General features: G+C 29.0%; 1 protein-coding gene across 2 annotated transcripts in view; it reads right to left on the bottom strand.

Moving 5' to 3' along the window:
- Positions 1-1,698: 1,698 nt before the first annotated feature.
- The window catches only part of LOC107451254 (cyclin-dependent kinase 8), a 120,209-nt gene continuing 100,003 nt past the window's right edge, over positions 1,699-21,904 (bottom strand). For both annotated transcript variants that reach the window (XM_087156039.1, XM_087156038.1), the window contains one exon: positions 1,699-2,254. The gene's annotated coding sequence lies outside the window, so the exon portion shown is untranslated. The remainder of the gene's footprint in view (positions 2,255-21,904) is intronic.

Genomic DNA, 21,904 nt, shown 5'->3' with positions numbered 1-21,904 from the left:
AAACTTTAAAACAATATTATGTAAGCTCTCTACAATTTTTTTACATAATTTGCAATTAGTAACAAATATGTTGACAGTGTCATTTAACTAAAATTACAAATTTCGAAATTATTATGATTTTTTAAAAGACAAGCGAAGCTTAAGTGTTCCTTCACTGGTTAGTTTATCCCATATGCTATTTTATCTACTAAAAAGTGTAACATAAAAAACAATTTTGGTCTATTTTATGATTAGAACATTTGAATTTCACCTCCAAGCGATTGCTGATTGTAAGAAATCGTCATGCCTACATATTCGTTTTCTTTTTCACTTGTCAACTTGCAAAAAATATCACCAAAATTATTTTTACTTAACTTCTATCTTAGAAACTACATTTAATGACCTACCAAAGCCTGAGACTTCCAAGTTTTCATACTTCAGAATACCATGACCTGAGACAACTAGTTATAAGACAACCACAAACATGAAACTTACATGACTTGAGACTTCATAATAAATTAATGTCAAATCTATCTCAGATGTTTATTTGGAAACTAAAATAAACATTAGCTTGTTGACCAAGGGTAAATTAAATTTTTTCATACATTAATCCCATACATTTTTACTTTAAATTCTGAAATTTATTTATTAATATAAATTGAATTTATAGAAACACTCTTCGTAGAGTCAAGGCTTTTCGACACTAAAATACTTTAGCTCAATTTCAAACGCAATTAAACTCTGCATCGGACTGAAGTTCTTTTTATAGAATTTCTGCGTTTTTTAACCATGAGCGTTAAAATTTTTCCTCCTAACGATAAACCCACTAATTTTGGAATCGTAAGCTCGAAATCACGTCGTTACGATGACAATATAAATTTTTTTTCCACAGTACACCGGTAAAAAAGTGGTACGGTCAAAAAAGTTTCAGCTAATTCATGACTTGAAAATAACAACTTTGAACTCTTCAAAAGTTAGGTCATTGTAATTATACGTTAGTCCAAGAAAAATCCTCGTTAGTACTCCAACTGAAAAAAAAATTTTGAGGTCTAAATCATGAATTAACTTACTTTTGACCTAGAAATGAAAATATTTAATTTTTCCACTGAACAGTAATTCAGTCTAAGAAATCATTAGCTCAAAAAAAATTTTCGTTAATGCTCAAGAGAACAAAATTTTTATATTTGCCTTCAAACGTTAATTTATTGTAAGAAAATTTTAGCACTATGTTAGCAGAATAAACTTTTGTTAGCGTAACAGTTAAAGCATTTGAACAATATTTTAACCTAATTACAAATTTGAATTGCACCTCCAAACGCTTGTCCAGTGTAGGAATTTGTTAGCCCAACAAACAATTTCGACTCAATCTTCATCAACTAAAAGAAAAGGCCAAAACTAATTAACTTTTATCAAACCTAAAGGTTCCTCTTTGTCTCCGAAAGTCATCATTGGTAAAGAAATTTAATTTAGACCACTAATCCTAAAGTCATGGTCAAAACAAGTTTTTGTAAGCTTTTTTCTATAAACCACAGTTGTAAAATAAATATAGCGCAAAAGTAAATAAGATTTTTGGCAAACCAACCAAAAATACAAAACAATTTGAAGTTTACTTTTGTCCCAGCAAGTGTAATGTTTCTTCCAAATGATATTGCACTGCAAGAAATCTTAATTCTATTTGTTTTTGCAAAATTTATAGTCTGAAGTACTTTTTATCTTTCAGATTTTGCACATTTGTTTTGGCCACGGCATTTGAATAGTTATAGATGAGGACTATTCTGAATTTTTCGTTGTGTCTCAAGATCTTGGAGTTCATACAAAATTTCTCTTGGACATACTGAAAACAACAAATTTGAAATTTTCCTACAAACGTTAAATGTTTTAGAAAATATTTGGAGCAGGTAGTTCAACAAAAATTTGCATTAATTCTCATGCCAATACAAAAAAGTTAAGGCCACCAAAGTCTACAGACTTAACACCCTAATATTTATATCTATAGGGTGCATGTGCCTCCCATGGTCAAAACATTTGAACTCAAAGATTTGTGATGCGCTTGCGTCCCTGACAGCGCAAATGCTTCGGAGTGTATGGTGAGATACCACCTACATGTTGTCCTTGTAACCAAGAGAAGTCACACAGAAAATCCGTGAGATATATACAATTGCTGAATCATAATAAAATTCTCGCATAATAAAATTCTTGCCAGAACTAGTGGTGTATCACAAAATATCGATGAAGTCAATGCCATGTCTCTTCACAAAGACCAATACAACATGTACTGTAAAAAGCAAATGAATAATAAGAATCCAAATAAAATTATCTACATTTCTAAAGAGACATTGAAATAGAAAGAATCACTGTTAATTTACACAGTCTCTATAAGTAATATTTATATGCTAGAAGAAAATATATGATATGAAGCACTTACACTCCCATTCCTCTGATAACTAAGATTAGCCCACTAACAAAAACAAGTTTTAGTTCATTTATTGCATAATAAGAAGTATTAAAGTTTATCTTCGATAGTTAGAAAAAAAAATATTTTTGTTAGCCTACCAACTAAAAAAGGACAAATCTAACTTTTGAATTAGAGATTTTGAATTTTGACTTCAAACGTTAGTTTACTGAATAAATTTTAGCAGACGTTAGTCCTTATAAATAGTGTTGACTAGGACTGGGCGATATTAGAAATTATACATCGTGATGCATCGTCAGTTTTGCATCGCGAAGTATCGCGATATAGTATTTTTAAATTGACAAATGTACAAATGTTACTTAAAATATTTATTGAAATGTTTGTTTAGAAATTCATGAAACGCGTAAAACAAAGTGTTAAAAACTTTTTTTAAAGCGTTTTTTACAAATTAATATTTTCTTGTACTATTATGCATAAATAATAACATAATTATAAAGTTCGATCGTAATGTTCAATTTCTAAATTAAACGTTAAAAATTATTTGTATGTTTAAAACAAAGTGCTAAATAAATTTTAGAAAAAAAAACGCTTTTATTATTATCATTTCAGATATTATAGTTCTATTATAGTTCATTTACATCACACTAGAGCTGCACAATGGGCTATTGGTGACGGCCTGGGAAACATCCCTGAGGATGATCCGAAGACATGCCATCACAATTTTGATCCTCTGCAGACGGGATGGCAACCCCGCTTCGGTAGCTCGACGACCTGCAAGCGAAGTCGGGCACTTTATGGTAGAACAGTTTAATGAGGACCAATACCGCACACCCTCAGTCCCTACGCAGACTGATCCAAGTGGTCACTCACCTGCACACTGACCGCAGCCAGTGATGCTTGACTTCGGTGATCTGCAGGTAACCTCGTCTTAACGATCAGTCCACTGCGGGACCCTATCATTTCAGATAAATAATTAAATTAAATTAAATAATGACCGAATTATGAACAAAAAACAAAGTAAGATTTAATTTCTTAAAAATAAAAAAATTGTGATATTCAATAATATATTTTGCTAATTAACAAATAATATGAAAAGAATATTTTTTTAAAAAAAATATTATACTCTCTAATAAAACGAAGTGCTAAATGATTGAAAAAAATGAATAAAATACGCAAACCTTTCAAATTTTTTTGTATAAACAAAGTTGATTAACTTATGTCCAAATCTAAATGACAAAAATAAATTTTGTTTTAACTTCATTTCTAAAAATAAAAACAACAAGATTTATAAATTTAAAATCAGTAATAAAAACTCATTAAATTATTAGAAGTTTCATCCAAAAAGTTTTTAATAAATTAAAAGAAAATAATAAAATAACCTAACAAATTCAATTCTTTATGAGCGCCTAAATTAGATTGCCAATAATTTTCACATTTAAAAATAAGAAGTTTTTTTAAAAAAGAAACTTATCTAATTAATGAAAAAACTCTTCTTTATATATTCTTTTCAATAATAGATTGCCTTCAGAACAAGGTAACATCGGCGATCACGAAGTTAGTCCCACTGAAAATAATCCACCGGAAAAGTCGCGACAAAGAAAAAAAAACTGAGAGGTGCAAAAAGGAACATGTGATATAACGATATGTGTTCTCAAAACTCTGATTCTGATTCTACAGCTCACCAATCAAGGCCATTTCAACATAACGAAACGAACATCATCTTCCACAGCGCGAGTCGACATCGGATCGTAAGAGAAGAGTCTTATATCGTTATCTTATATCCTTGCGTGTCTTTTATCACTATATCGTTTTGCGCTCATTGTCTTTACTTGACGGCTTAAATCAGATTTCTGATGCATCACCTTGAATGAAAGTCGCTGTATCGTCTTGCCGATATATGCGTTAAATCAATATGTCTCGATATATCGATTTATAGCCCAGTCCTAGTGTTGACCCTTCAAACTAAATAAAACTAGAGCTAAATCAAGTTTTAAACACCGTTTGACCTAAAAACCCAATGAATTTTTTTTACACACGTAGTCCATAGTAGAAAATTGTTAGCTTGAAATTTTCTTAAAATCACATTTTTTTTATTTTTAAAGAGCATATTGTGTTATTGTGTTCTAAAGAGCACGGGTGCTTGTTGAAAGAGTTAGTTTATATTGTTGTACATAGATGGCATCACAAATGCTGACATAGATGGCAGCAGTGTTGTCTTTAATATAACCTCTTTACTATAATAAAATATTCAGTCCAGTTTCAGCCTTCATCTAGGTATGTTGATTCATTTCTTGTGACCTCATGCTTAATTATTGGGTTAAGTCTTTAGGTTATGAGCCCAGGATGGTCCAAGAAATTTATAGCTAACATTTATTAAGTTTAATATATTTATTTTTAAATTTTTTGATAAATTTTAGAATTAAAGATAGATAAATTATACTAGCATTTGTTAACACATGGTTAGGCTTAAATGCTTAACACTTAAATAAATGTTGTTTTTTCTTTTCTAAACTTTGTAACTAATTTAAATTAACTATGTTTTAATCGAAAATTTATTATTTTATAGTAGTTATATTTTTTGATAGTTTAATTTAAAGTTAACAAAGAAAAATAATCATGCCAGGGGGAGAAGGTTCTTTTAGCCATAAAAAATTAACTGGGAGGGCAAATTATGCTGATTGGAAGTTTGCCATGAGAAGGCACTTATTTAAAAGAGATTTATGGGATTATGTTGAAGGAAAAAAGGAAGATGCAGCTTTAGATACCAAAGCTTTGTCATACATAGTTGAAGGGGTTACTGAAACAATTTTTAATGATTTGAGGGACTTATCTAGTGGCAAAGAAGCCTGGGAAGTATTATCAAAAACTTATGATGATAAAGGAATAACTAGAAAAGTGTCTGTAATTAAAGAATTGGTTAATACTAAGTACACAGATTGTAAAGACATGTGTGACTACATTCATAAAGTAATTTCAGCATATCAGCAATTAAACTCAACAGGAGTTAAGGCAGATGAGGAATTAATAGTTGGAATAATTTTAGCTAACTTACCTGATAGATTTGAACCCCTTATTATGGCTTTGAAAAATTGTGGGGAAGAGATAACTGTTGATAACGTTAAAACTAGATTAATGGCCAAGGATGATAAACCTAATTCTGATGGGAATTTAGATCAAGCTTTCCTTAATGAGAAGTTTAAAGGCAGGAATAAGTTTAAGGGGAAATGCTTCAAATGTAATTTGTTTGGGCATAAAAGTATAGATTGTCAAAGACCCCCACGCCAGAAAAATACGTATGATAAATTTAACAAAAAGGGTAATGTAAAGCCTACTTCTAGTAAGACTCCTATGAAGGAAGAAGCTTATGTAGCAGGTATCTATGTTGCAAATTCTAATCCAAATCCTAATGTTTGGTACATGGATTCTTGTGCTTCGTTCCATATGACCCCATATAAAGTATTGATAACAGATTACCAAAATGCAAGTATTAGTCAAATTCAAACAGGCAGCTCTGTTATAGAAGTTGAGGGGGAAGGGAGTGCTAGTTTTCTTTTATCTAGAAATGGGCAGAAAGCAAAAGTAACTTTTAATAATGTATTGCATGTTCCAAAACTAACTGCTAACTTGTTACCTATTAAATATTTAAACAAAAATTTTGGGATGGGTGATAATTTAGGGCTAGTGGAACAGGTGTAAGCGATAGATTATATTCTTTAGATATTCATAATGATATGGCTTTAATTACTGCTCAAAACTCATCAAATGAAATATTGCATAAGAAAATAGGTCATTTAAGTGAAGGAGGGATGGTTAGATTGCAAGATATGGTTGAGGGTTTCTCTTTTAATGGGAAAATTAATGATTATATACCATGCATTAAAGGTAAAATGCATAACAACCATTTCCTAAGGGTAGGGCTAAACGAGCAAAAGAATTGTTAGGCTTAGTGCATAGTGACCTCTGTGGACCCATGAGTGTTTTATCAATAGGCGGTTCTCGGTACTTTATAAGTTTCATAGATGATTTGTCACGAATGACTTTTGTTTACTTCATAAAGAATAAATTTGAAGTTCTTGGAAAATTCAAAGACTTTCAGGCATATGTAGAAAGACAAACTGCAAAAAACCTATTAAGGTTTTACGCTCTGATAATGGGACGGAGTATGTTAATAATGAGATGGATAGTTTTCTAGCTTCCACGGGGATTCAGCATCAAAATCCTATCCCTTTTACACCGGAGCAAATGGGGGTTGCAGAACGCAACAACAGAACACTCGTTGAGCGAGCTCGGTCTATGTTGGTGGATGCCCACCTTGGCCAGGAATATTGGGCTGAAGCAGTTGAAACAGCAGCTCATTGTAAAAATATATCTCCAACTATTGCGGTTCCAGACATGACACCTTTTGAGAAATGGAGTGGTGAAAAGCCAAACTTGAAATACTTAAGGGTGTTTGGGTGTCTGGCTTTTGCTCATATTCCCAAACAGAAGCGTTTAAAATGGGATTTGAAAGCTAGAGAGTTAATGTTTGTTGGGTATTGTAAGGATAGGAAGGGCTATCGTCTAATTGATCCAACTAATTGTAAAATTATTGTAGCCTGAGATGTACATTTTTTGGAACATGATATGTATCATGACAATAACAGTGACAAAAGTTCACCAGAGTTCAGTGATGACTCTTTATTCAGTGGAAGCATTGTTGATTTTGACGATACATCAGATAAATTCCAAAATGATGATAATGTTAGCAGGGGTGATAATGAATTAAATTTCCGAAATGATATTAACTCAGGTCAGGATGACATTAATGGCTTAAATAGAGGCGATTTTGTAAATAAGGATGAGAGTAATAATATAACCGTAGATAATGACATGCCGGAATTGACACCTATAGGAAGAACAGTTAAACTTCCTGTTAGTAATCAAAATTTTGATACCAATGGTATGCCAGATTTGCAAACACCAAACTTAGATCCTATTTGCTTTGCCGATGCTTTACTGGCAATAAATGAACTTCTTTCTGAACCTAATACTATTGATGAGGCACTCAATGGTATTACTGCTAGGCATTGTAGAGAATCTTTATGTGAAACAATAGCGGGTCACATTAAAAACAAAACTTGGGACATAGTAAATAAGCCTAAAAATAAAAACATTGTTGATTGCAAATGGGTATTCAAATTGAAACATAATGTGAATGGAGATATTGAAAGGTACAAAACCCGTTTAGTAGCTAAACGTTTCTCCCAGATCGAAGGAATAGATTATACAGAAACATTCTCCTCAGTAGTTCATTATGTAACAATAAGAGTTTTGTTGGCTTATGCAGCTATTTATGATTGGGAAATCGATCAAATGGATGCTGTTATGGCTTTTGTTCAAGGGACACTAAATGAAGAAATATACATGAAAATTCCAGATGGGTTTAGTGAGTATTACGAACAAAATTTAAATGGGAAAGTTCTTAATAAAGCTCTAGATGGCTTAAAGAAAAGTGACAGGCTTTGGTATCTGACATTAGAAGAAAGCTTAGTTGAAATGGGATTTAGGCAAAGTTATTTTGATAGTTGTGTGTATATTAAACTAAATGATAAAGAACTTGTAATTGTAGGTATTTATGCAGATTATATATTAATTTTTAGCAACTCAGTAAGGCTTAAAAATTTAGCAAAAAAGCAACTAAGTAAAAGATCTGAAATGAAAGATTTAAAGTATTGTTTAGGGATTAAAATAGAATGCAATAGATCAGAAGGGTCCATTAACCTAAATCAAACCCAATCTGACAATGAAGGTGGTTCCAATAAGGCACAATCAGATGATGAATATTCTAATAAAGAACAATCAGATGAAGAAGCAAAGGCTTCAGGCTCTGACGTGTGCCACGAGATGATTGTGAAACTTGATGATGAAGGAGAAGGTGGTAAAAGACGAAAACGTAAGAAAGGTAGAGAATCCAAGCAAAGGAGTATAATCGTTTCTAAAGCAACTATTTCATCAAGTGAGGAGTCTGACAGTGGAAAAGAAAAGTCGAAAAGAAAAAGGAAAGCAAGTGCTAGTGATATTACTCAAAGTGATGAAGACAGTGGGCCTAAAAAGAGGAAAGTTGCTTCTGATAGTGGAAGTGATGGCAGACAGAGTGATGAAGACAGGCCAAGCAAGAACAGAAAAATTGTTTCAGATAGTGATGAAGATAGTGAATTAACAAGAGGAGAATTACATCTGATAATAGTCAAAGTGAAGAAGAAAACGCACCAAAAAGGAGAAGGATTGCTTTGGCCAGTGGGAGTGAATATGATAAATATAAATGTGGACTATTTAACAAAAACTGTTTATAGAACTAGGCATGAATATTGTGAAAAATTAATGGGACTGATATGATTTATTTTTTCTGCACATTTGTGATTTTCTTTTAGTATTCCCAAAAATGTCAACTAAAATGGGAGTGTTGAAAGAGTTAGTTTATACTGTTGTACAAAGATGGCATCACAAATGCTGACATAGATGGCAGCAGTGTTGTCTTCAATATAACCTCTTTACTATAATAAAATATTCAGTCCAGTTTCAGCCTTCACCTAGGTATGTTGATTCATTTCCTGTGACCTCATGCTTAATTATTGGGTTTCTTTAGTGCTAACTTTCGAACAAGAAAGCATAGATTTAAATTGTTCTACCAAACGTTAGTCCAGTAAGCATATTCATTAGTTAAACACCAAAAGAAGTTAAGACTAAAACAAATTACAAATTATGTAATTCAACAATTAGAGCTAATTTATAATCTAAAAGCCACAAGTTAGATATTCCTTTTAAAAGTTCAAGCATTACACAAAAACGTTAGTACTATGCTAGCCAATCAAACTTTTTTGCACAGCATTGACGATTTTTAGGCCTCTATACGAAATCAGTAGCCCAATCAAAAATTTCATTAGATCATCCATCAAAGAAGAGTTATGCCAAATAAATTTTAAGCTTACTTTTGATTTAAAAAAATTCGTTTTTATTCCAAATAGGAACTCCGGAATAGAGAATTTTTTTGTAGTCCACCCTCTAAAAAAGTCATGACTGAATCAAGTTTCAGTTAGTATATGACCTAGAAACTACAAGTTTGACCTTCGCTTTTATATGTTAACACAAAAAAGGAAATTGTAGGCCAGATTAAAAATTTTGTTAGCAAATTCTTTTATCGAAAAATATGGCCTAAACCTTAGTTAAGTATAAGCAAGTTTGAATTTTATCATAAAACGTTAGTTCATTGTAGAAAATTGCTAGCCCAGAAAAGTTTGTCTGCAACATGCCAAAAAAAGGTTTTGGGAAAGACAAGCTCTTGTTTACTTTTGACCAAGAAAATTTAAATTTCGTTTCTACTAGAAAATTTAAATTTCGTTTCTACTAGAAAATTTAAATTTCGAAATTCGAACTTTCAATATTATCATCTATTTCATGAATTTTGGTTAAGCATCACTTTTTTTGTGAAAGGGCATCCCATATTATCAGTAATTTTTTTTCCTTTTTTTTTTAAAGGAAAAAAATAAATTAAGTATTACTCAAAATATCATCTTTAGCCAATTCAATTTTATCCCAGAAAATGCAAGAAAATATTAGTGGAAGTAAATTCTGTTCGTGAACGGTATAAAACTGGAAAAACTTTTTCAACTGTTGAGTTATAACTTCTTCACGATTGTTTACATCGCCATATTATTCTTGGTTCATAGCCAGAACTTCAAACTTCAAGAGTTATTGTAATTTTGTAATTTTTTAGTAAACTTTTTAAATTTCAATGATAGTTACATAAAATATTAAAGCAGTATCATATGTAGTGGTTTTTCTTCAGTTAAAAATCAGCTAGAAAAGTAATATAAAATACTTCAAATCATGATGTGCTAGAGAAGATGATGTTGTAGAAACATTCAGTGTACTTAAAAATCTTGACCGCTTAATCATAACACTTAAGAATTAATTTAATGATCATGTATTTAAGATCTAATGAAGTCAATAAATATTATGATTGTGTTCATTATTGATAATGAATAGTTTTCGCGTATTAGTTGAATTTTCTGTTACAACGCATTGTCTAATAAGTAGCATTGTAATTAGTTCAGAATCTGATCGCTTACTTGGCTATTCGTATTTGATAAAATTTCTTTGGAACAATGATAAAGAAGAAAAATAATATTCTGTAAACAAGTTTGGCATGATAAAATAATTATGAATTAATCTGCTTTTTATATGCTAAAGCCATTACATTTTAGAATGTTTGAAATTTTATTCATTAGACGGACGCTATTGTTTCTTCATTAAAACTTATTGTTTAAAATATTGTAAAATAATGAGTTAAAGATCTTTATTTTCATTTCTTGAATATAGACTGATTTGCATGTTTGTGATGATACATAATTATTTATATTAATTTGTAAATGACAGCAACTTATTAAAATATAAGCAACAATATGATCTTATCAAAAAGTGTTTTCGTTGAATGAAAACAGTGCTGAAAAAGAGTTACAACTTTTTATTCAGGAAGTTTGAAAAAAAAGTGCAAACATTTCCTATTGGCTCTATGAGTTTATGCAATGTAAAGAAATATTTTGATAGTTAAGCGTCCTGGTGTTTTATCTTTAAAAAAATTTAAAAGTGTTGAATTTTAGATATTTTTGTATCAGTATATGCTCGAATGTTCATTTAAAATAAAAAGAGCTTAAGGATTTTGTACTATATATTTTTTTAAATATATATATTTTTTTTAAAGAGAGAAAGAATAAAATTTTTACTTGAGAATGGTTATAAATTAAACTTTTTCAGCTAATCACTTTCCCTCTGTTACTTTTTTCGATTCTTGTGTGTGATACCGAGATTTTTTTGGCACAGGTATTGATAGGAATATCTACCCATTGAATTTTATTATAAAGAATAACACAATTTCTTAAAGATATTTTCAAATTAAATAATCAAAGTTTTCAATAACTATTCAATGCTTAATATTTTTAAATTTAGTGTTTTTAATGTATGTTTTTCAATTTAGTGTTTTATTTTTCTCTCTCTTATAATTTTAACTTCGTCTGCTGGATTTGCGAGCTAATTTACCAGAGAGGAATAATTCAGTTTTGAGATGTACTGCAGGACACTGCAAATGGAAAATAACACTCTGATAGGAAACTGAGGACCGTAAGTTCGATCCTGACATAAAACAAAACAACTGGTGTGTATTTGCAGCAAGGTGCACTTTAAATCTCTTGTAGCTTGAAGTCCTTTTAGTGGTTGTTGTGTAGAAGTTTGAAGAAAGGCACATACCTGTGTGAATTATCCCTTTTTATTGTGATATATAAGCAATAATCACTGTTGTTATGAAATCTTCAAAAAAACATTGAAAGATTCCTTAGATTAACGCTCGGAAATATAACAATAACATGCATTAACAATACTTGTAAAGATAACTGTAATACTTGTAACAATAATTGTAAACAAAAATTTGCATTACGGAATAAAACTGTAAGAAATGGCGGTAAAATCTCAAAATATGTTATTATTAAAAACAATAATAAAATAAAAGCACATAGTTCAACTGTTTCTTTTCTTTTTTTATATATTAAAGAATAAAAATTCTGTTACTTAAAAACAAATATGTGTTTTTAACTTGCATCTTACCAAAAGATTATCTATATGATAATCGTAAGCAATGACGGTAAGAATATATTGCCTTTAGAATAAGTGAAGTTTATTTTTGTATTGTGTTTTGCTTTAAAATAAAATAATTATATTGTGAAGTAATGTTAGTCTTGATTTATATTTTGATTCTTAACCACTGCAGTGTTATTCATTCTGCAACTTCATTAAACATATTCAGAATTTAAGAAAATGGAGGTTGGCAGATATGTTATGTTCATTAATAAAACTTAGCAAGATATAATGTTGAAAATTTTTGTTAGTGATGCTTAAGTATCATGAAAACAGATATATTTAAAATTTGGTTACTTTTAAATTTTCAAGATACCTGAGAGCAATTTAATTTTAACATTGTCGTTAAACTTTAACTCTAGTTTGGGAGTATATTTATTACTACACTAGAGAACCATTTATCCGGTATCCAGATAACCGGGAAACATTTTGATCGATTTTCCCGCCATTTGTAACTAGAACGATTATGAAAAAAAGCGGAAATGAACTCTTCCTTGAAATTGAGTAGAGGAAAATGTAAGGAGGGGGAGAACTTTTCCCCCCGTTTACCCAGAGAAACGTCATTTCCTCCGTGACCTTAAAGGCAGGGAAGGGAAGAATGTTTTATTTTTTCCTTTAGGCTGACAATCAAGCTCAAGGGTGTGGCATGCTGATTTCGTTTTCTGTTTAATTTACGAGGGGGGCGGGAAAAATGCATATCAGTGAACAGAAGATGAAAGAAAAAAATATATTTATCTATTTGACATCGATTAATAAAAATAAAATCTTTTTCTTCTGAATAAATTCAAGTGCGGTATCATTTGCAAGTTTTTAGTGATGTGGAATCACATCTGCTGTAATTAAATATCGTGCTTTTATCAACAAAAATAAATAAATAAAAGGACAATTGTTTATTAATTTAAACATAGGATTATTTTATGAAGCAGATTGCAGTTTCGTTTTTCTGATTCCACTGCGTTTAATTTTTTTTCCTTTTCACTATAAATTTCGCACTCAATAAATTCATTCTTTTTATTCATAAATTTTATCATTAGTTTTTTTTTTTTTTAATTCCGTTGATCTTGCCTTGTTCCAGGTTTCAATATTTATGCTAGTGCCTTTTTTAACTATCGTTTTGGTTCGATAATTTTCAAGTGTTTTTATTTAGATTAATAAGTTTTCCTTTTATTTTATCGTTTCCCCCGAATAATTAGGTATGAAACATATTGCGTTATTTAACCATTGGTTTTGTTCATATTAGTTAATTTAGGAATTGTAATTATTTTTAAAAAATAAATACGTGAATTTTGTATTTTTTAATCTTGTTTTTCTTGTCTAAACGTGTAATTTTTTTTTATTCTTTTAAATGTTATTTTTCTACCATTTTTTTTCTTTTTAAAGTTAGGAGTACCTTTCTTTTTTCTCTTACTTTATGCATTACACTTTTTTCTTGTAATTCGGGTTCGATAAAACATCGATTAACGACACTTTAAAGTCGATCCAGAAAACCGGGAAATTCAGACATCCGGGATAGTGATGGTCCCGAGCATCCCGGATAATTGGTTCTCTACTGTTACTTTAATTTTGATTGATTTAGTTAGAATTTAAGATAAGTAATTTATATATATATATGGGTCATTCTCACAAAAACAGTCATTTTCATGTCCCCAGTATATTTTATGTTTGTTTTACAGCTTACGAAAAAAAAAAAAATTCAGGGAAAGTGTCCTTCGGGATGCAAGCTAACAAAAGAATAAAAATAAAATTATCAATTTTTATTTATTTTAGGTAATTAAAATATACCAATATGTCATTCCCTCACTTGTCCCCACTGTTGATTTAAAAAAAGAAAATAATTGTTTCAGAAATAAAATTTTTTTTTTTACAAATTCGTGTTTTTTATTTCAGAATACTGAAATATAGAATTCAGAAAATCAATTTGAAATTTAATTTCTGATAAAAATATTAACACAGCACTATTTTAAACTTTGTCCCCAGTGTTTCGCGTCATTCCGTCACAACAATGTTCTTATCACCTGCAATCTTCTTAGAATAAAAATATTTTAATAAAAACTTCAGAAGTTAACAACTAGCATCATAGAACAAAATTGCAGTATGTTTCCATCTTCAACTTAAAGAAGTTTTGCTGTGGAATAAATTTGAATGAATCAAACCAGGTAAAATTTTTTACATTTGTCATTCCCTCATGTCATTTTTTAGAGTAAAATAAAATACAACTTCATCGAGAAAGTGTATAATTATATGTTGCTTTCTTGTATGAATATAATTGTATGTGATTGACTTCAGAAATTAATTAGGCCTAACTGTTATTTTTAAATTTCATTGAATTCGTCATTCCCTCACTAGTGTATAAAGTGAGGGAATGACGCTGAAGTGAGGGAATGATTCAAGATGAGTATATTATCAAATTTTTTTTTGTTCAATCGTGCCAGCCAATTTTATTTCCCAAACCTGTAAAAACTATTAAATATATAAGACTAAATTATAATAAATATTACATATACTTAGTATGTTATCATTTTCAAACTTTAGGTAGATGTAACTTAGATAAAAACATGTATTAAAATAAAATATCATTCCCTCACTATTAGTGTCATTCCCTCACTTTTTAAATAGTGAAAATAATTAATTTACTTATTAATTAATTTGAAAAATAAATTAAAAAATTTATAAATTAATTTATTAAATTAATTTATTTATTTATTAAATTAATTAATTAATTATTATTAATTAATTAATTATAAATTAATTATATAAAAAATTAATTAATTTAAATATTAAGTAAAATTTATAGGATATATACTTTCTTTATAATGCCATTACATATTTCTATTAATATAAAAAGTTTCAGAGCTTTTTATTCACTTTACTTTTTTAGGATTTTATGAACTGAAAAATGACAGTTTTCGTGAGAATGACCCATATATATATATTGTATATATATATATATATATATATATATATATATATATATATATATATATATGACATGTTTCTGATATTTGAAATTTAGCTGAAGAACATTTACATTATTGCGCAAAACCAAAAAATTTAAATCTATGTATTAAAGAATCTTATATTAAAGAATCTTATTTACATTTTCATCCGTAAGGTCCTGTATATTCTTTTAGAAGACAAGTTTTTTTAGGACATAATATAGCTTTTTTAAGGCATAATATACTTTTTTTTTTAAATTACTAATTCATCAATATCAGAAACTTGACTCCAGACTCAGCTTAATTTTTTAAATTTTCTTTTTATAAAAAGCTTTGTTTAAAATGTTTACAAATTACTCCTACTCTTTGTAAATCTATTTATGTTTATAACCCATTATCTTTTATCAGGAAAAATACAGACAGTGAAATTGTTTCAAACAAAAAATCTATTTTATTATAGCAACATTCTCAAAACAGTAATTGATTATAGTCAAATTTTGATGTATTCATACTAAATTCAGCTTTTAAAAGATAATGTAAGAAATTTTATATTTTTCGTCTCATTCTCTTATGCAATTATATGTTTGTGCAAATTTAATTTAGATAAAACATAATATTTACTACTTTTTTCGGTTTTAAAATTAAAATATTATGTAACTTGTTTGGCTGCTCAGTACATAACACCTCTAAATAATTATGGAATTGCGTGCCTATGTAAAGTTTAGAAAATTACTGGTAATTCTCATAATATTAGATGGCTTTCCTGGTTTTACTCCCTAGAAAAAATTTTAAGTTGCGTTTGGGATTTGTTGTAGGAGTTTTGTTAAATAAAATTTCAGATATTAAAAGAATAAAGTTTCGTAAGTATTTCTGCAATTAATTTCCGTGCAAAAAGAGTGGGAAAAATATTTGTTGAAGTAAGTAATTTGAATATTTTTAAATTATTTTCTTTATTGTGTTAATTATTACAAATAATGACAATTTAAAATAAATTTATTTTAGGATTTAAAGAAACAAAAATTTTTTAAGTTAAACTTTCCACTCAATTTAAATGAAAATTTAACTTTAATTACAAAGTGTGGTTTTAATTATATAATTTCAGAATATAAATAATGTATGAGAATTGTGAAGTTACAGGTAGCTAAAGGAATGTCATTGGTTCCAGCCAACTTTATTTAAATAAGTCAAAAAAGTCAAGCGGAAATATCTCTCAGCAAACTTTTGACCTGGAAACCATAAAGTTCAAATATTGTTTAAATACATTAGACTATGTTAGCCAATCGTTAGCCCAGCCACCAAAAAAAAAGGTATGGAGAAAACAATTTTAGCAACTCAATGACGTATGAAAAAAATTTGAAACTTTTAAATAGGTTACCAATTTTAGCACACTGTTGGAAATCACTAGCATACGCTAACCTAAAAAACTTTTCGTTACTTAAATCCCCGAAAAAGAGTTATGGAAATAAGTTTCAGCTTACATTGGACCTTGAAAGTTTTTATACAAAAGTTTACAGTAAGAAATCGAAAGTTCACAATAATCCGACATATTTTTTCAATAGCTCACATGCGAAAAAAATAGTTACTTCCGAAACAAATTTCAGTTAATTTATGACTTATAAGACTATATTTTTTCTTTCATTAGACCAAAGACATCAACAACTTCAATGCTTTTAATAAAGAAAGGGGCTTAGGAAAAAATATTATTATAACCAGTGCAAAGCCTATTAAATAAAACTATTTATTCTGCCAAAATTACCAGCATTCTAGAATGTCATAAACAGTTTTTCAAACTTCGAAAGTACTAGTTTCAAGAACAACTTACAAACATGGAATGTGCATAGTTTCAAGTTTTGAGAATGAAGAACTCGTGTTTGGAAAAACAATTATTTTGTGAAAGGGCTCTAAAATTTTAATTGTGTGTTAACTTTTTAAATTTTGAAGTGTTTCTTACAATTGACTGAAAAATGTGATGTAGTTAAAGTAATAGCATCAGAAAAATCTATACTAATGAATATATAATAATGAATATGAAATAAAAAATATTGCTTTTTCTTATATACTCACCACCATTTACTAATTTGTAAAAAAATGACCATTTTTTTCCAAACTGAGTGAAATTTTAACCTTTTTATAAAGTAGTAAATTATGTTTGCAAAAAAGTAATTTAGTTATATTGTAAATTTTAATTCAGATGAGGCAGATTATATCAAGAAATTTAATATCTTATTAAAATATTGAAAATTATTTTAAGATGATTCTAAATTTCAAAACTGTAAATATTGAGGGATATGCTAGCATAATTTTTATTTTAAATTATTGTAAATTAAAAATAAGTTTGAATAGAATGTACTCTCTTATTAACAAAAACATACTATCTATCATATTTTTGAGTGAATATTTTTTATTTTATTTATGAAAGCTGTAATATGTATAAAAAGTATAATATATTTAAATTTTAAGATTTTGCATAAAAATTATTACATTCTGTCTATGTATACAAATATCCAAGCGATTGTAAATGAATAAAGTATGTTTGAATATCGATCTGGATTTGCATATTTTTTGTTAATATTTTTAAGCTATGTCATTATTTTTACATTTATTAATTAACTTCAAATTTATTTTTTCCATAAGCCAATGTAGTTGATATGGTAATGTTTCTTTAATTAAAGATTGGGGGTACTCTTTTATATAAAATTTTATTTGTGAAAGTAATATTTTCATTTTTAAATAATTTCAAACTACATAAATAAGAATTTCCTAAAATTAAAATTCTCTTTAAAACATTAGTGGTACTAACTCTACAGCATCTGTTGGTTCTTTTACGAATGAAATGTAAAATAGAATTTTAATTTTACAAATATCAACTTGAAGAAAGAAAAAAAAATTTTATGAAAGAAAATATTTTTAAAGCGGCAAAAAGCAGAGAAAGTTAGCATCATTATTAAATTATTATAAAAAAAGAGAAGATAATTTAAGTCAAGATCATATAAATCAAATTATAATTTAATTATTTAAATCCATAAAAATTTTTAAAAAAAAACTATTTTTATTTTAGATGTGTTTATATATATATATATATATATACACTTTTTTTTTAATAAATATTTACTGTTTAATAATTAGCTGTCAGAAATACTGTTAGTACTGTTTTTATATCTGTTTCATATTGTTTTTGTTCTATTCCTGCCTATTTTTATTATATATTTTTTTCTATTTCTCGCATTTTTTTCATTTTGAAATTTCATTCTTTTATATATGTATAAACTTTCGTTTTTTTTTTCAGTACTGTTTCTGTTTATGTTATATAGATGAAAATTAAGTAAGTGATTTCAATTCTTTTAATATTTAGGGACAACTATTACAGTTTTTTCTATCTTTATCGTTACAAAGTTATAAGAGTTGATTGCAATAATTTTTTTTAGTAAGGTGCCACATTTTGTTTTCTAAAGAAAATTGAGAAATGTTAAAAAAAAATTATATTTAAAGTTCTCGAGTAGACAAAACTTTTATGCGTGGCTGGAATTTGAAAGATTCCAGGGTAGTTCGGATTATAGAGATTTTACTGTAATATAGATTTCTGATAGTCTTTCTGTCTCTTACATGTTTTATTTGCAATGATATATTTTATAAGTTTAATGTCAGTAAGGGTTCAACTTATTTTTGAAATTCTGAAAAACTTTATTTTACACTGGATCAGTATTTCAGGGGAATTGTATTTTATTATCAAAGATTCACTTTGAAATAAAGTAAATTTCAGATTAAATTTTAATTTATGGTTGATAAAATTAAAAAAATAATGGAATAAAATATTTCACTATATAAATCCCAATAACGTCAGTTTTGCTTAGTATCTAATACACTTTAAGATTCTAAATTAACAGAAATTTCATCTAGCATTACTGGTTTGAAAGATAAAACCCTAGATTCAAAATTTCATAAGATAAAAACGTTATTTATACTACACTTTTTACATAAAATTACTTAAGAAGTACAGAAACATTTTTCGCATTTTAGAACTAAATTTTGTAGTGTATATGATATTTTGAGAAATGCTTTACATAAATAATATGAACAAAGGTACGAAAGGTTTTCCGGTAACAAAGTATTAATTTTTTCCTGTTTAGCTCAGCAAAAAAAGCATAAAAAGTTTGTACCAAAAATTACTTTTGGATAAATTTTGCCATCGAAATCAAAAGTTGGAGTTTTTCCTCGAAACGTTAGCAAATTATAGCAAATAGATCGCCCAAAATTTCCTAACAACAAGCCACATAAAAAGATATAGCGCGATAAAAAACTACTTGATGACGTAGGCAAAAGTTTGAACCTTGAGCATATCGGTCTTTAGCATATCGGCTCTAAACGTGGACGCTTAAAACGTCTACAGAACCAATTGTAAGTTAGTAAAAAATAAATTATTAAACATTGTGTAAAATAATATTGTAGCGTATCTACCACTACAAAATTACAACTACAATTCACTAGTATATAAGACATGTTAACTCGACTCTATGTTGGGGTACCTTTTCATAGATGAAGGTTGACATTGTCTGTAACTACTCTCCCCACATTGGTGACCCGGTCGTGATGTGAACACGCCTACCTTGGCAAAAACGCCCACTTTGATCTGGATACGCCTACATCGGCAGTAACGCCTACTTCGTTGGATGGTCCACATTGAACAGTTGACTTGCTACTTGTGACTGCATCATTATCCACCTCCTCACGCAGTTGCTACTCAGTCTCATCTCGATCACACACAACGTTGGCTTGCATACACTCGACTGCTAACGGCAACACAGGAGCGACTACAACCGTGAAGTTAATACACCTCTCACATTCAGCACTAAAAAAAAATACGGTGATCTTAATACAGCTCTCCCGGCTTCGCACAAAAACAGCAATGAATCAACTAGTGGCATCCATTCATCGAATTCTATCATAGCTATAATTCTGGTGGGGGAGTACTGTAGCGTATCTACCACTACAAAATTACAACTACAATTCACTAGTATATAAGACATGTTAACTCGACTCTATGTTGGGGTACCTTTTCATAGATGACGGTTGACATGGTCTGTAACTCCTCTCCCCACAAATATAAAGATAATGTTTGTTCTACAAAACTTTATTTACATTTTTATCATTGCACATATCTTATTCAATTATTTCATGTTATATCTCATGTCATAACTAGAAACAACAAATTTGAATTTTGAGATTGAACGTTTGCCCTTTGCAGGAAATTGTGAACCGCAAGTATATGCTATTTTACCCACCAAAAATAGATACAGAAAAATCTATTTTTATTTTCTTATGATTAGGAGTTTTGATTTTCGCCTTCAAGCAATAGCTCATCGTAAGAAATTGTCAGACCCATAAATTTTGTTTTGTTAGCAAACTTATCAAAAATGCAATCAAAACTAGTTTTACTCAATTTTCGACAAAGAAATTACAATTTATGACCTAAATACTCTAAGTATGAATTTTCCCTGCTGTAGGCTATTACAGTGTTGTACGTTAGCATTGCTTATAATCTTCCCCCTCAATTTGTCTGAGAAAAAAGAGCAAATTACGTTATTAACAGAAATATGGAGCATCGCAAAATACCTAGCAATTATATGCTATCTTCATCATAAAGACTATAATACCTAAATCTATTTTGGAATTTGTCTGTCCCTCTAATAGGACTTTTCATTTATCATTACTAGTTGACAACATAAGATTATATAAAGTTAAACATTACCAGTGTAACCATTTAGATGTTCATAATTCGTTCTAGGACGCCATTTTATGATTCCTCAATTTTCAGCTTTCTATCTCGATCAATTTTGCAAGTAATTCTTTCGGATTTTTTTTATTGATTGATTAATATTTTCAACTAGTTATATCCTAAAAGTAGTCGACTTAATTAAAATTTTACAATGTGGTGAAATACATTTTTCTATCGTTTAAGTCAGCAATATGCGAAAAAAAGGAATGGGAAGGAATTTATAACTGCTAAAAAATACTGGAACTTTTGTTTCCTGCTGTTCAAAAATGCATTTGTGAACATGCAACAAGCTGTCAAATATGGTAACTTGATTTACTGAAAGGACATTGACCATAAGACGCAAGAGTTCCAATATTTGATCAAAACAATATATCGATTTGAGAATACCTCGATATGTGACTAGACATGCATTTAGAGCAACAAAACTAGAGATTTCCACGCTTTGAGAATACTACGTATTGAGACTACCACCACTTGAAACATGACTTGAGTCTCATGACTTTCAAATTGAAGACTTAAACTCAAGTCATGTAACTTTCATGACTTGAGTAAAACGGCCTTAACTTGAGACAAACACAAACTGAGACTGATTCAACCTGAGACCAACTTGAGTACACCACAGACTGAGACTTCCAAGTCTTCAGACTTCAGAATATTACGATCCGAGACAATTTAGTCATAAGATAACCACAAACATGAGACTTACATGACTTGAGACTACACAATCAATTAATATTATATCTATCTCACATGTTTATTTGGAAACTAAAATAGACATTAGCTTGCTACCAAGTGCAAATTTAATTTTTCACCCATCTACTTTTGAATAAATTTATGCCTTGCACTTTTGTATTTAAATCTGAAATTTATTTATTAATATTAATTGAATTTATGGAAACACACTTCGTAGAGTTAAGCATTAGTTTGGAACAATGGTACAACAACCAGAAAACTAAAGCATCGGAAGCTAAAAAATTGGTAAAAAAGCAGAGACAAAAATTTCTCTTAAATTTTTCATTGATTGCAAGACAGAACAAGTAGAAAAAACAAATTTCGTACTTTTAACAATTCATGTTTGTACACCGGCGCCTTTCAACACTAAAATACTGTAGATCAATTTTAAACCTAATTTAAACT

This window comes from Parasteatoda tepidariorum, chromosome 12, assembly GCF_982258835.1.
Source record: "Parasteatoda tepidariorum strain Cologne lab strain chromosome 12, Ptep-v5.0, whole genome shotgun sequence".
NCBI lineage: Eukaryota > Metazoa > Arthropoda > Arachnida > Araneae > Theridiidae > Parasteatoda > Parasteatoda tepidariorum.
This window is presented reverse-complemented; position numbering and strand designations above follow the sequence as displayed.